General features: G+C 41.8%; 1 protein-coding gene across 15 annotated transcripts in view; it reads right to left on the bottom strand.

Annotated features, from left to right (window-relative positions):
• PRKN (parkin RBR E3 ubiquitin protein ligase) overlaps nt 1-16,322 on the bottom strand; it is a 1,393,119-nt gene that overhangs the window by 797,077 nt on the left and 579,720 nt on the right. The window lies entirely within an intron of this gene.

Here is a 16,322-nt window from a genome sequence, read left to right as displayed (position 1 = left end):
TTTCTTAAGCAATTATGCACCCAGTGACAAAGTTTTAAAAGTCATAACACAGATATTGAGAACATCAAGAAGAATTGGCAATTATATATATTTTTCTGGCTATTTACTTTCAGTCTATGTGTATCTTTCTCCAAAAAGTGAGTTTCTCAGAGGTGGCATATACCTGGGTCTTGTTTATTATCCATTCAGCCAACCTTTATCTTTTGACTATGGAAGTAAATCTATTTATGTTCAAGGTTAATATTGATAGAGAACAACTAACTCCTGTCATTCAGTTGACTGGCTACTTACTGTATCTGCTCTATTAGTGAATTCAGTTCTGTCACGTGTTTTCACGATGTTTACTTCTGACACAAGACTCCCTTCAGGATTTCTTTTAAGGGTAGTATGGTGGTGAGAAATCTCAATGTTTACTTGTTTTTGAAACATTTTATTTCTTCTTCACTCCTACAGGATAGCTTTGCTGCATATAACATTCTTGGTTAGAAGTTGTTTTGTAAAGACCTTGAATATATCATCCCATTCTCTTCTGGCCTGTATGGTTTCTGCTGAGAAGTTTGATGTCAGTTTAATTAGTTTTCCCCTTATGCATAACTGGACAGTTTTTTCTTACTGTCCCTAATATTATTTACTTGTCCTTAACTCCTAACAAGTTGATTATAATTTGCCTTGGAAAAGGTCTATTTTGGTTGAATCTGGTTGAGGTCCTTTGAAGTTCCTGTACCTGGATGTCTGTATCTCTTTTTTAGACTTAGGAACTTTTCAACTATTATTTTATGTAGTAGATTCTCAATGCCTTTTTCATCGCTTCTCCTTCACATATTCCTATAATATGAAAATTTGTTCCTTTAATGGTATCCCATCTGCCATCTAGGCTTTCCTTATTTTTTTTTTAATTCTTTTCTTGTTAGTATTTTCTGATGGGATTATTTCAAAGTCTTGTGTGCCTGATCACAAATTCTTTCTTCCACTTGAGGCTCTTAATTGTATTTCTTATTTCATTGATTAAAGTTTTTGTCGCTCCCCGTCTTCGTGGAGGAACGACACAGGACCCTGCGCTGTTCTTTTGTCTGCTCGGCCCTCCCCGGGTTTGCTGCTGGTTCTTCCCGGGTTGGCTACTGTCCCTTCCACCTCCGTGGAAGGGCGGTTCCCCCTGCCACATTCCCCACTTCCGCGGGGGAGCAGCACACCGCCGGCCGGCTCTCTCGGGGGCTGCACAGGTGTTCCCTCAGATGTTCCCCTTAGATGTTCCTGGTGCATGCCGTCTCTCTCCTCCTTTATAGTCCTCCTCCGCCAATCCCAACTCGGCTGCCCACACGCCGAGTACACTGCTCTCCTCCAATCAGGAGCAGGATCAGCTCCTGGAGGTCATCACTCAAGTTGGCAAGAGGCAGCTGCGTAGAAGCTGTTTTCTCCTCTCCCAGCGCCATATTGTGGGAGAGCAGATGCATAGAATAAGTCTTAATTCCAGTAACTCAGTCCAGTCCGGGTTGCTCCCCACAGATCCCCCTTTCTTTTTATTTTTGGCGTTGATACGCGCCTGTCTTTGGTGCCCCGCGGCACACACTCTGCTCTGCTTGCTAGAGTTGCTCACAGGTGCTTACAAGCCCTATCAATCAGGCAAACCGAATCCGGGTCCTCTCTTCGCCATGTTGTGAGGAGGTTTTTAGGCGCTGATGCGTGCCTGAGTTTGGTGCCCTGCAGCACATGCTCTGTTCTGCTAGAACTGCCTGCAGGTGCTTACAAAACCTAGCAATCAGGCAAACCGAATCCAAGCCTTCTCATTGCCGTATTGTGGGGAGACTTATTGATGTTAATTCGTGCCTGTCTTCGGTGACCTGCGACACATAAGCTGCTAGCCACCCACAGGTGCTTATCGTCCTAATCAGGCAGACCGAATCCAAGCTCTCTCATTGCTGTGTTGTGGGGAGGCCTTTCTCTATTTCTCTATCTCCGGGCATTCCTATTTCTCCTATTTTAATTCTATCTACCAGCATTCCTATTTCTCTCATTTTACTTCTAAAACTTCTGTTTCTCTTATCCCTGCGGCTTCCCGGCGCCCGCCCCGAGGCTGCTTCTCGGCGGCTTCCCGGCTCTGAGCCACTTCAGCCCACGCTTCTCTCATCTGCGCGGCTTCCCGGCTTTGCGCGGCTTGGCTTCGCGCGCTCCGCGGTCTCCACGCCCTTCGCGTCCGCACCACGGCCTCGCGCCAGCCCCGCGTTCCCTATCTATTCACGCCCCGTGCTCTCTGCACACGGCGGCTTCCGCGAGTCACACAGCCCCAGTTCACGTTTCCGCCACTAGTATTCAATCTAAGTTCCCCGGGCTAACCTGGTGAATTCAACCTAGCTCACGCGTCTGCGCCTTTCGGTCTGGCTTCCCGTCCTTTGCTCCCTGGGCTAATCTGACGGATTCCAACCTGGTGGCTCACGTCTCTGCCTCTGGTTCCAGATTTTCGCCTTTTGCCCCCCGGGCTGACTTAAAGAATTCCAAACTGGCTTACGTCTCCGCCTTGGCCTGCCCCTAGCGGCTTCAATTTCCCTAACATTTTTCTCTACCCGGTATGTTTCCCTAAGTTTTCTTCCAACAATATTCCTCCCTCATTTCTCCTGGCTTCTCCCCACAGTCCGTATCCGAGTCTATGCCTAGGCTTTCAATAGCTTCTTCCGGCACCTTTTTCGTCCGGCTTTTCCCTAGGCTGTTTGCTAGTCTCTCTCTCCGATATTTTCCACTTCTTCCCGTTTCTTCCCTCCCAAGTTTCCTATCCGAGTCACGGCACCATTATGTCGCTCCCCGTCTTCGTGGAGGAACGACACAGGACCCTGCGCTGTTCTTTTATCTGCTCAGCCCTCCCCAGGTTTGCTGCTGGTTCTTCCCGGGTTGGCTACTGTCCCTTCCACCTCCGTGGAAGGGCGGTTCCCCCTGCCACATTCCCCACTTCCGCGGGGGAGCAGCACACCGCCGGCCGGCTCTCTCGGGGGCTGCACAGGTGTTCCCTCAGATGTTCCCCTTAGATGTTCCTGGTGCATGCCGTCTCTCTCCTCCTTTATAGTCCTCCTCCGCCAATCCCAACTCGGCTGCCCACACGCCGAGTACACTGCTCTCCTCCAATCAGGAGCAGGATCAGCTCCTGGAGGTCATCACTCAAGTTGGCAAGAGGCAGCTGCGTAGAAGCTGTTTTCTCCTCTCCCAGCGCCATATTGTGGGAGAGCAGATGCATAGAATAAGTCTTAATTCCAGTAACTCAGTCCAGTCTGGGTTGCTCCCCACAGTTTTCAGCTGCACAATTTCTGGTTCTTTTTAATGATTTCTAGCTCTTTATTGTATTGAATCTCTAAATCAAGTCATCTCTTCTTTTCCTGACTGTATTCTCGTGTATCTCCTTAAGTTTTCTTCGGATCATTACTTTGAATTCTGTTTCAGGCATTTCATGATTTACTTTAGATCAGGATCTATTTCCGGAGAACCATTTTGTTCTTTTGGAAGTGTCATGCTTTCTTGTTTCTTGTCTCCCATGGTGCTATCTTGACCTAAGAAAATCTGGCATAATAGTTACTTGTTTATGGAGTAGGTTTCATTTTTGCTTAGATGGAACGTGGAATGTCACTTGAGTTGTTGATTTGGTTCTACTTTAGTCCAGAAACTTGACCTCTGAGTGATGCCTTCAGCAGTTATCAGGGTTTGCAGTATCTACAAGTGCCACAGTTGTCTATGTGCAACAGTCTCTAGAGGTGGTAGCATGGCTGTAAGTGGATGTGAGCTTCCAAAGGAGTGTATCTTTCATCTCCAGAGAGTTGATGTCAATTATACTGGGGTTTGTCATGTTTGTTGCCATGGGACATAGAGAGGACTCTCTCCTTGTCCCTCCAGGCAAGCCTCAGTGATATGGGGGCTTGTGATGCTAATAGCTATGGCCCCTGGATTGTATGAAGGGGTTAGAACCCTCCCCAGTTCTTTCTGCGTAGGCATCAATAATGTTGGGGCTTACAGAACTCACAGTCCGTGTTCTAGCTCAGGGAGATATTAAGGGGACTTGACCCAGTCCCACAGGGTGAATACAAGTTATGCTGAGGACTGTGAACTGGCAGATGTGTGTCTCAAGCACTGGAATGCAGTTAGTTCAACAAGTCTCTCTCAGTAATTTACAGAGTATGTAGACAGAAAATAGGTAAGGGTAGAGACTTGACCAAAAGTACCCATCAATTTGATCTAATCAATGTTTATAGCACTTTATCAAGCAACAGTTGAAAACATTCTTTCTAAATACACGGGCAACACTTTCACAGAAATACCATTTCCTGGGTCACACATTCAGACTCAGTTTTTTTTTTCCCTAAAGACTTATTTTATTTGAAAAGCAGAGCTACAAAGATAGGGGAAGGGGGAGGGGGAAAGAGAGGTGGAGACGGGGAGAGAGAGATATCCATTTTCCATCTGTTGGCTCACTCCCCAAATGGCAGCAATGGCTGGGGCTGGGCTGAAGCCAGGAGCCAGGTGCTTCTTGTGGATCTCCCACATGGGTGCAGGTGCCTAAGGCACTTGGACCACTCTCTTCTGCTTTTCCAAGTACATTTGCATTGAGCAGGACTGAACAGCCAGGGCTTGAATGGGTGCCCATATGGGATGACAGCATCGCTTTACCTGCTATGCCATGACACCTGTCTCCTGACTCAGTTTTAAAGGGAATCAGGTTTTATCAAGTATGCCCTCAGTCTTCAATGCAATTAAATTAAAAATAAATCACTAGAGGAGTGTAGAAAATCCCCCCAAATGCGGGAAATTCATAACACATTTCTTAATAACTCATGGGATGAAAATAAAATCAAACTGGAAATTAGAAATTATTTTTAAGTGAATAAAAATGAAAATACATCATATCAATATGTGTGGGGAACAGCAGAGCAGTACTTGGAAGAAAACGTATGGCAGAGAAGAGCCAACTGAACTCAAAGCAAGCAGAAGAGAAGTACTAATGACCAGGGCATCAATAACAAAAATGAAATTAAATAAACTCTAAAGCCTGTTCTTTAAGATTATTAAAATTGATAAACTTATACCCAGACTGGTTGAAGACTAGAGAGATTATAAAATGATCAGTGTTACACATGAGGAAGATGGCATGAAGACTCTACAGAAAGTAGAGATAAGAAAATAATATGAACCATATTATAGAACAATAAATTAAAGAACTCAGATAAAGGGAGCAAATTCCTGGAAAGAAAGCTCACTCTAGAAGAAGAGAAGACATGAAAATCCTGGTATTTATTAAGGAAATTGAGTTTATCCTGAAAAAACATTACCCAAAGGCAGCAGTTGACAGTCCAAGTGCCTGCCCAGGTCCTGCCACCCAAATAGGAGAGCCAGATGCAGTTCCATGCTTCTGGCTTTGGCATGGGCCACTACTGGCTGTTGTGAGTACTTGGGGAGTGAACCAGCAAATGGAAGATCTCTCACTCTCTTTTAATTCGTGTATGTGTGTGTGTGTGCATGTCCTTGTGGGCTGTGTGTGCATTTCTCTTTCACGTAAATGAAAAACAATCATTTATAAAACAAAACCAAGGGGCTGATCTGTGGCATAGTAGACTAAGCCTCTGCCTGCGGCACTGGTATACCATGTAGGCACCAGCTAGTGTCCCGGCTGCTCCTCTTCCAATCCAGTTCTCTGCTTATGGCCTAGGGAAGCATTGGTAGGTGGCCCAAGAAAACATTAGACCCAAACAGCTTGGTGTTTTACCAAATATTTAAGGAATAAACAATTCTAAATCTATGCAAACTCTCCCAGAACACTGAAGAAATGGGAATATGTCTTAACCCAATCCATGAGACAAGATTATCCGGATACCAAAACCAGATTGAGACATTATAAGGAAAGAAAACTCTGCACAGGGCTGATGAACATAGATGGGAAAAATCTCAACATTTTAGCAAATTAAACCTAACAATATATTAAAAAGATAAAGTTAGGTTTATGTCGGGAATAACATTTGAAAATCAAGGGAATTTAGAATCTATGGTAACAAATGAAATGGAACAAAATAACACAGCATCATGTCAAAGGATGCCAAGGAAATCTAAATGAATCCAACATGCCTTCCTGACACAAACTCTCAGCAAACTACATACAGAAGGAAATTTTATCAACCTGATACAAAATTATAAAGCAATCAGCAGTGACATCGTATTTAATGGGAATAAAGAGCCCAAATGTTTTCCAAATAAAATCAGGAAAAAGGAGATCTGCTCCTACTTAATGCATACAAAACTGTACTGGAGATTCTAGTCAAAGCAGAAGGGCAAGAAAAATCCAACTTGAAAGAAAGAAATGGAACTGTTTTCAATTACAGAAAACAAAATCATCACCATAAAAAATCTATGGAACACAAAAATCTATGGAACTACCGACTTTAATATGCTTTGCTATATATTAGCAAAATATAATTGGTAATTCTAAAAATAACACTTGGGGCCCTGTACTGTGGCTCAGCAGGGAGAGTTGCCACCTGTGGTGCCGACATCCCATGTGGACACTGATTTATGTCCCTGCTGCCCCACTTCCAACCTAGCTCTCTGTTTATTCACCTCGGAAAGCAGTGGAAAGTGGCCCAAGTCCTTGGGCCCCTGCACCCACCCATGTGGGAGACCCAGAGGAAGCTCCTGGCTGACTTGGGCCTAGCCATTTTGGCCATTTGAGGAGTGAACCAGTGGGTGGAAAATCTTTCTCTTTCTGTTTCTGCTTCTGCCTCATCCTCTCTGTAACTCTTTCAAATAAATAAACAAGTCTTTAAAAAATTAATAATATAATCAAAATCTGATCTACCTATACACTGAAAACTACAAAATATTTAAAATTCCTCAAAATGTTAAGCATGGAGTTTTAGAGAATTCTAAATAGATAAGTATTCTTTTTACAAGTATCTGAATATTCAATGTTATATAGATTTAAGGCAATTCTGGTACCAATCTCAAAAGGCAAGCTGTTTTTTTGTAGATATAAATGGATAATTGTAAATTTCATATGGAAATTTAAATGCAGACTAGCAAAAATAACTGAAAAACAACAGCAAAGTTGGGGAACTTCTGCTACTTTTCTATCAGTTTTTTAATAAAATGATAGTCATCTAGAAAGAGTTGTATTAGTATCAAAGTAGCGGAATAGATCAATGAACACTAAAGAAAGTTCAGATATTGGCAAATGCAAATAAGTTGATCTTTGACACATGTACAAAAGCACTTCTGTGAAGAATGAATAATATTTTGGTTCTGAACCACTTCAATATGTACGTGAAATAAGTGTACCCTGATATGTGGTCTACCAGATACTAAAATTGGCATACAGTAGAGCACTGAGCGAAGCATTGCATCTAAAACTATGCAACTTCTACAGGAAAACCTGGAAAGAAATCCTCTGTGACTCTGATTGAGGAAACTATTTCTTGGATAGAAAACCAATATAAATGCTTTATAAAGTATACTTTACCAAAATTAAGTTCTTCCACTCTTTGAAAGACATGCTCAGAGAATGAAATATGACAAGTACTGAGAAAGTATCGGAAAACTGTAAATCTGATCAAGGGTTTATATTCCAAATGTAGAAAGAATCAAACAAACCCCATCCCCCCAAAACTAGGCAAAGGATGCAGAGAGGAATTTAAACAAAATATATGAATGGCAAAGAAGCACATGAGATGATATTCAATAGCTTTAGTCATTCAGAAAGTGCAAATTAGAATTCCAGGATATTCAAATTAAACTATAATGACAGAAAGTGAAACCAGTAAGGAAGAACATAGAGATGAAGAAAACTGAAAGGAAGGGATTCTGAGCAGGTGCCAGGAAAATTTTCCAGTTCTGGGGTGTTCATTTTCCTGACAGCCATGCAGGTTGCACAGGCGCTTGCATAGATCAAGATGCACAGATATATGCACTTTAAGCATGTGCAGTTAACGGCATACCAAGTACACCTCAAAAAAAGCTCTAAAAATATTCATGATCGCAATAATCTACACTTCCTAAGTCAGTGGAATAACTTGCCAGGAAAGAGGCAAAATGTGAGTGTGTGTGGGATTGAGTGAAGTATGAGAGACAGTGAGAGTAGCGGTGTGTGAGGGGCCACACTAAGCCAAAAGGAGGAGGAAGAGGAAAAGGAAAGAGTAGGCATAGGAGAAAGAGGAAGAGGAGGTGGAAAAGGAGGAGGAGGAGGAAGGAGGAAGAAGGAGAAAGAAGAAGAATGAGAGAGTGTGCACAAGGGGCCACACTAAGCCCAAAACCAGGAAGAATAAAAAGAAGGGGAGAAGGAAGAGGTAGGAGGAGGAGAAAGCAAGAAGAGGAGGAGAAGGAGGAAGAGAAGGAGAGGGAGAGAAGAGGAGGAGGAAGAGAAGGAGGAGGAGGAGGAAGAAGAGGAGGAGGAGGAGGAAGAGGAGGAGGAGGAGGAGGAAAAGGAAGAGGAAGAAGAAGAGGAGAGGAGGAGGAGGAAGAGGAAGAAGACCACCACCACCCCCACCACCACCATCACCTTTCTAAACAACCTGCCTCTCCTGGGACTTATGGGTGTGCCCTTTCAGATGCTACTTTCAATCAGGCAGAGGTAACAAAAGGGGCAAGGCTAAGAGGGAGGCAGGCCTGCGCTGAAGTCACTCTCATGATCTCTCTAAGGCCTCGGGCAGCTCTGGACTCACCAACTCATGTTTGAGACTGGAATCATCATTCCAGCACTCAGAATCTTGCTCAAGATCTAAGAAGCGGATGTCTGTGAACAATCTAGTTTGATCAAGCACTTCTACCTCAAAGCTCTCCGTTTGCCCATAAAGGCTGGCCAAGGCCTGACCACGAGAGCTCTCCAGAGATCCCTGGAGAATCAAGGTGATGGCATAACATTCCATCAAAGATAAAGAGGACAGTGCACAGGGAGATACGGTGCCCAACAGCAATGCATCCAGTAAGACAATTTCCTATGTCACGTGGAGAGAATTTTATCCTCTCAAAGGTTAAAAAGAAGCTTTGAGTAAGTAGAAACGAAATTATCTTTAAAAATTCACTAGTTCAACAAGTAAGACTGAAACGTGATTTGGAATCATTACCACCATAAGACTTTCCACTTCATATGCAAAAAGTAAGCTCAAAACAAGCAAGTACACAAACATTTCTCTCCAAGTCTTACAAACTTGCATCAGAGAAATATTGCTTGTAAACCATAATTCCTCTGAGTTATTGCTACTCCTTTATAAACTATCATGCCATAGAGTGAATATCTACTTAAAATTTCTCAGAGTGCTATGCATGTTTGGACTTTGAAGAAGTCATGCCAATGTCTCTAACTTCCCATGTCTTTTATTCTAGTGTCTACATAGAAGAAGGTATAAACTTTGTGTCAAGGAGAGGAATCACAGCATATCCTACCTACCAAATTACATCTATTTTAAGGAGATGAATACAGTAAACACATTTGCTCTGCAAAGGATGCTGTTTATCATTATTTCTCATTAATCAAATGCAAGGTAGAACCTGCTACAAAGCCCTACAGCATTGTCCTCATAACTTGAGCCTCTAATCTGTATAGCGTGCTGTTTTGGTTGGTTATATTCAAAATGACATTTTTAAAATCCATAAGTACAGGGAGGCATAAAGAGAAAAAAATATATAACACATGCTATGGCTTTTAGATGGAGGACAGAACAAGAGAAAAGAGAAAAACGGGCAATGCTTCCTACAAATGACTGATGAAAGGCATGCACAACAATCCCAATGACCACAGGGGAACAGCCAGGAAGTCGTTCTTTTAAAAAATAGTTTTAAGCAGAACAATTATCTAGAAAAGGATCCCAACACATTGCACTGCGCTGAGCAGCCCCATAAAGCAGTGTGATGCCTCAATAAAGCAAAGTTCAGTCCAATAGGGCTGTCAGGGGACAGCATGAGTGAAAGAGAGGGAGCAACGTGCACATTTATATCCACTCTGCACCAATCCGCCATCTCTCATGATGGCCAGCACATCTCTTCCCACACCTGCAAACCTGGAATTAGACTCTGCAGCTGGAGGCCTTACACCCTCATTCAACCAACACCAGAGCTGTGGAAACACAGGCCTGCTTAGTGACTGACTAGCGTTTGAGAATGGACACATGAGGGCAGAGATGATTTATGTGAAAGGACACTTAAAGATGAATAAGTTATATGAGGTTGAGAAAGTGTGCCCATGTAGAGACAGATGAGACATTTGCTGGAGTATGGAATACCAGCTGTTGAAATGCTAGGTCAAATCAAGTAGAAATGTAATAGCTGTTATTTTATAAAAGCCAAAGGGAACTTGCTAATTAGTATTTATCAAAAAAAAGTTTCTGAAAAGGTGAAAAATGTTTATGCTTCTTATGTGTAAAGTTTGAATGAAATGCTTGGGATTGCCTTGATCTGTTTGATACTCTGGAATTCAGTCTACGGCCATACCACCCTGAATGCGCCTGATCTCGTCTGATACTCTGGAATTCTCTTCAACAACAAAAGAAATGTTAAAAATTATCATGATTTGGAATCCAGTAGTTGTATTGATATTGAAAGTCTTATTATAGGGAAGCATAGCATAAAGGCTTATGAGTCATAGAACAATATTAGAAGCTGATATGCCACCTAACATTTCCTACAAAGTTTGGTAGGACATTAGACAACTATTTCTAATAGAAAAATAGTAACATGAATTTTACACATAATTATTAGAAATAAAGATTTTCCATACAATGCACATTCACTTTGGGAATTCCAGACCTTTATGTTTAAGATCCTGTTAAGTCTTCTGAATATACCACATGCAAACCAAAGAGATCAATTATTACTAATGATATCTCTTTGCTATCTTTATATAAACATAATCATATTGAATCAAGAGCCCCCAGATATCCCTATACATATATGGTCATTTGATTTTGAAAAAGGCATCAAAGTCAAATTAAAGGGAAAAAAAGGTGGGATGTCCAAGCAGGTGTTCATTGCTAACACCATTAGGAAACTGCCTCGCACTGCGTCCTGAGCCCAACTGCAGATGACAAGGCTGCAAACTTCTAGAAGAGAACACAGGAGAGCGGATCATGGGTTGAAAATAGGCAAACGTCCCATTAAAATGGAATACATTTACAAGTTAAACTAGGTGTTCATCAAATATTATGGAAATGAATTATCAACTCACAGACTATAAGAAATTAATAACAAAAATACACCTGATCAAGTAACTCATGTTCTAGTAAATAGACTGAAGATTCTGGAACAACAGAAAAATATGTCCTAATGATTTTAACTTAGAAAAATATAGGAACAGAGACATCGTGAAAGGAAACAAATTGAATTACCAATAAGCACCCAAGAAAGTGCGTAATATTGTCAGTAAAACCAAATGAAATGCCACTGCACAGGCACTAGAATTGAAGAGTGACAACACCAGAAACGTAGATCAATCGGCATTCTCACACAGTGTCATGGGGGTGTACACCACTAAAACCTATCTGAACAAACAGGAGGCCTCTGTTATAAAATTGAACACACAATAACCCCTTGGCCCAGGAAGTATATTGCTGGTGTTTACTCAAGAAAATAACAAAATTGGCCCAAAACTGTCTGATATAACAGATGTTAAAAGTAGCTTTATTCACAGTAGCCACAAACTGGAAAGAGCTCAGATACACTTCAGTGGGAGACTGGAATACTTCCAGCCATGAAAAGGAATGAACTCACGTCTTGGTGAGTGAAGGAAGCCTTGCATCAGAGTTCAGACAACGTGAGCTCCACATAGTGAGGTTCTAATTATAGGCAAAGATAATCTGTGGTGGGGAAAGACTTTCCCCTCTTTGAGGAGGGCTGGGGCCATGGCAGCACATTCAGGGGCAACAGAACATGCTGCATCTGAATGAGGTGCATGCCATTACCAAAACTCACAGCATTCCATGAGTTACAAAATACACCTTTAAGAAAAAGTAAACTATCTACAAATACTGGAGTGTAGGCAATGAGTCTAGCGAAGTATTTAACAGTGAAGTGCACTCATCTCTACCTCAGTTTAAAACTCACCACAGGGCACTCGTTGTGGTGCAGTGAGTTAAACTTAGCCGCTTGGTGTGCCCACATGCCATAGCAGAGTGACTGGGATAAAGACCCGCCTCTACTTCCAAACCAGCTCCTTGTTAAGGCGCAGCCCGGGACATAGCAGATGATGGCTCAAGTACTTGGGACCTGGATAGAATTTCTGGCTCCAGGCTTCAGTCTAGCCCAGTTCTGCCTGTTAACAGGCATTTAGGGAATGAACCAGAGAATGGAAGCTCCATGCCCCTTCTCTCCTTTTCAAATAAATAAAAGCACATAAAAACATTCTAAAAACCAAACTCACTTGAAAATTCTTTAAAAATAAGGTGAATCGGTAAGTGAGTACAGATGGAGATGTAGCTATGTAGCTAATAAGGCAAGTTTACAGTCATTCCTTGGTATATGTGGGAACTGGTTCCAGCCTTATTCCCCACAGACTCCAAAAATCAACAAATACTCAAATCTCTTTTGTAAAATGGCATAGCATTTTCATATATAACCTGTACACATCCTCCTACATACTCTATTTCTAGATGATTTATTATATTCTAACTCAAGGTAAATGATACACAAATAGCTGTTATACTATATCACTTGCAAATTATGAGAAGAAAAAAATGTACCTGTTCAGTGTGGACACAACATGATAGACCTAACCACATTTGCAATCACCGTGGATTGAATTCACAATTAGGAAACCCATAGATACAGGGGACCATTGTCTAGTAAAGTGTTAATTGCTGAGTCCCAAGTAGCAAAAAGCAATCTTTAATCAAGAGCATAAAGAGATAGGTAGATAAAGCCTCCAGCCTCCCATTCTGCATAAGGAGAATTTGCTGAGGCATTATCCACAGCTGCTCAGAGCCCTAGTGACCCTGTGCGCCAGCTGCCCACTGCACAGTAGGCTCACCTACTCGCTCCCCATTGGCTTTCCTTCCTACTCATCTTACCTTTCCAGCTGCTCCAGATCACCTGCCAAACAAACCAAGTACATTGAAAACTGAGTCTCAGGCTCTCTTTCAGGAACAGAACTAAGACAACAAAGATGCTTGCCTGCATCAGACTGGAAGAAGTGAAGAGTCCAGCTGATGAGACGATCTACAGAAATGTAGTGGGAAATTAAAGAAAATGTATAGCTAAGTTTTATTGCCCTCAAATGCAGGGTGCTGAGTTTTGAGGGTTTTTCAAAATTGCATATATAAAATAAAGGAGCTGGCCGGCGCCGCGGCTCACTAGGCTAATCCTCCGCCTAGCGGCGCCGGCACACCGGGTTCTAGTCCCGGTCGGGGCGCCGGATTCTGTCCCGGTTGCCCCTCTTCCAGGCCAGCCCTCTGCTGTGGCCCGGGAGTGCAGTGGAGGATGGCTCAGGTGCTTGGGCCCTGCACCCCATGGGAGACCAGGAAAAGCACCTGGCTCCTGGCTCCTGCCATCGGATCAGCGCGGTGCGCCGGCCACAGCGCGCCGGCCGCGGCGGCCATTGGAGGGTGAACCAACGGCAAAAGGAAGACCTTTCTCTCTGTCTCTCTCTCACTGTCCACTCTGCCTGTCAAAAATAAAAAAAAAAAATAAAAAAAAAATAAAGGAGCTAAAATATGTGTTCGGATGAAGGTAAGAGACCTGGAAGTACCTATAGCTTGTTCCTTAAGGAAACAGTCACTCAATGAACTATTTCTCTCAATGTAGCCAACAGAACTGTAGGAAATTATCAAGAGGACTTCAGATAAATAATCTGAAAAATTAACACTTTTACTAGGGCACCTGTAAAATCGTTGTCAGTTGTTATGAAAATAGAATTGGAGACAGAAGGCATGGATTTGAATCTTGGCCCTGATCTTTGCCTTCTGATTGATGTTGTTGGCTAATCCCTAGGTGTCCCTGGTTCTAATAGCTACGTAAGGGGAATGTTTGAAGAGGACCTATATCAAGGCAAATCCTGTTGAAGTGTTTGCTACTCTTTATGTTCCTGGATGGTAAAACCAGGGACTGTAAGGAACTGTAAACAGTAGGGAAATTAAAGACCTGACTGTATGAATAGAGGGAGAAATTTCAGTTCCACATAATAGCATCTTGGATAAGGGTTTTTTTTTTTTAATCTATTTACCAATTCTGAAACATAACACTAATAGGGTCTATTTTTTTTGTAAAATAAGAAGTAAATTCAGGACAAATAAGATGAAATACTTCACAGAGTTGTGAAAATCCTTTGCTCCCGAAATAAAGCATAGATTTAACTAGTGTTTCTGCAAATTTGGGGAAAGAAGTCATAAACCACTTAAAGGAATGTAATCTACCTAGACTTGGAGGTTGGCCATAGCTCTTAATGAGGCCACCACCAACTACATCCTGTGTCAATTCTGCACATTACCTCCCTCAATTTTTCATTGTCACGCTATGAACAGTCACATGAGATGCAGAAGGTTTTTAAAAGCAAGAACATTAATATCAGTGTTTTATTTCAGGTAAAAGGATCATTCAATTAAAATTTTATTTTTTCACTAATTCAAATGACACTGAGATTGTTGAAAAATGAAAGAATGTCTTTGAAGACAAAATTGCTCAAAGCTTGAGGCAGCATGTTCTTGCCATTAGTGAAATTCAAGGGCCATTACAAGAGGTAGAAATCAAAGGATAGTACCAAGCAGAGAATAAAATATTTTCAGTGGAGTTAATGGGAAAAAGTCACATATCCTTATAAGATCTATTTCCTTCTCTTACTTAAAGATGGGTACTCCTATCAAAACCCAGCACAGTGTATTGCTTTTTATTCCAAGTTTTTTTTCCGTTTCATGCTCCATGACCAGTAATTCGAAGAACTAAATTTGGAGTTCATATCGGCTATTTGAAAATGTACTTGTAACTTTTTTTGCATTAAGTAGAGAGCTTGCCCATGATTTAAAAAACTAAGGGGAATTATCACACTTGCAGGATAAACCTTGGCATTTTTATATTAAAAAAAAAAACACCAAAGCAACACCTGGGAAACAAAATGAGAGGCAGAAAAATGTCAGTCAATAACACTGTTTTGGAGATTCATGAGGAGCAACTAGAATAAACATACTCACTTAACCTAGTCCATTATTACCGTTCATGTTATTATAGATGATATATCTATCATAATGATATCATGATATAAGATACAATAGGTATAATGATAAATCTATTAAAGATGGTAAATTTTAGGTGCAGACATTACAGACTGAAAAGTAGCAGCAGGGATGGATGTTTACTACCAGAGCCACCACGGAGTGAAAACCAGGTGTACAGGTTCCAGCTTGCCTAGTAGAGAACTAGAAAGTCCCAGCAGAAGAGTTTGTGAGTGCAGTGACGTACACTGGAAAGCTTATATAAACCCATCATTCAGATACATATTTCTGCCCTGTGGGACGGTCCTTGGCTGGCTAGCCAGATTCCCAGGTTTTCCACACCACTGTACTAGGACACAGGTACGTGAAGATACAGAATGCTCAAGTGTCATTCAAATCCGTTCTGCTGATGACTTAGGGACCACCTTTCCCTGAGTGGGAGGGGTCACAGGGAAGCTGGGGTTCCCTAATCACAAGACAGGAGCAGAAAACTAACTACTACCATATTCCTTTGTCTTGATTTTGGTGGGACATTCTTGATCCTGCTGCTTTGTTTTCGAGCTGCCTTCTGAAGGGACTGAAGTTTCTTCAAAATTCTGTAAGAAGTGTTCTTTGCATGTGAAGGAGTGCCTCACCTTCAAGGTCATGTTTTGGGAGGAAGAGTGAGACCCTGGAGGACGGCACTCTGGACTTGGATAGCCAGGAATACACTGAAGGAGATGGAGTATTTGTTTATCACCTAAACTATGATAACTTTCATAACTATGTTTCTATGATGAATTTAAGGATACACGTTAGCTGGTGGCATAAGTTTGACAAGAGGATACTCTCGGATGCTCAAAAGTAAAGTTTGGACTCTGATATTCATAAAGATTCCTTCTGGGAGACTTTTTGTTCCCAAGCTCATAATAAATATTAGGCACGAGAATGAATACACTTCAAATGTATTTAAAATTCCAGTCCATTTTCTTGATAATAATAATTCAGAATTTGGTAAAAGTCCCATTTCCCCATATTCTAGGGCATCTAAAAGAAAACTTATAAATCAGGAAGATGACTGGTTTCAGAGTCTTTTTTTTTTTTTTTTTTTTTGACAGGCAGAGTGGACAGTGAGAGAGAGAGACAGAGAGAAAGGTCTTCCTTTGCTGTTGGTTCACCCTCCAATGGCCGCCACGGCCA

This window comes from Oryctolagus cuniculus, chromosome 5 (assembly GCF_051225735.1).
Source record: "Oryctolagus cuniculus isolate XC-2025 breed Fujian yellow rabbit chromosome 5, ASM5122573v1, whole genome shotgun sequence".
NCBI lineage: Eukaryota > Metazoa > Chordata > Mammalia > Lagomorpha > Leporidae > Oryctolagus > Oryctolagus cuniculus.
The sequence above is the reverse complement of the archived record's forward strand: the minus strand, read 5'-3'. Positions and strand labels throughout refer to the sequence as shown.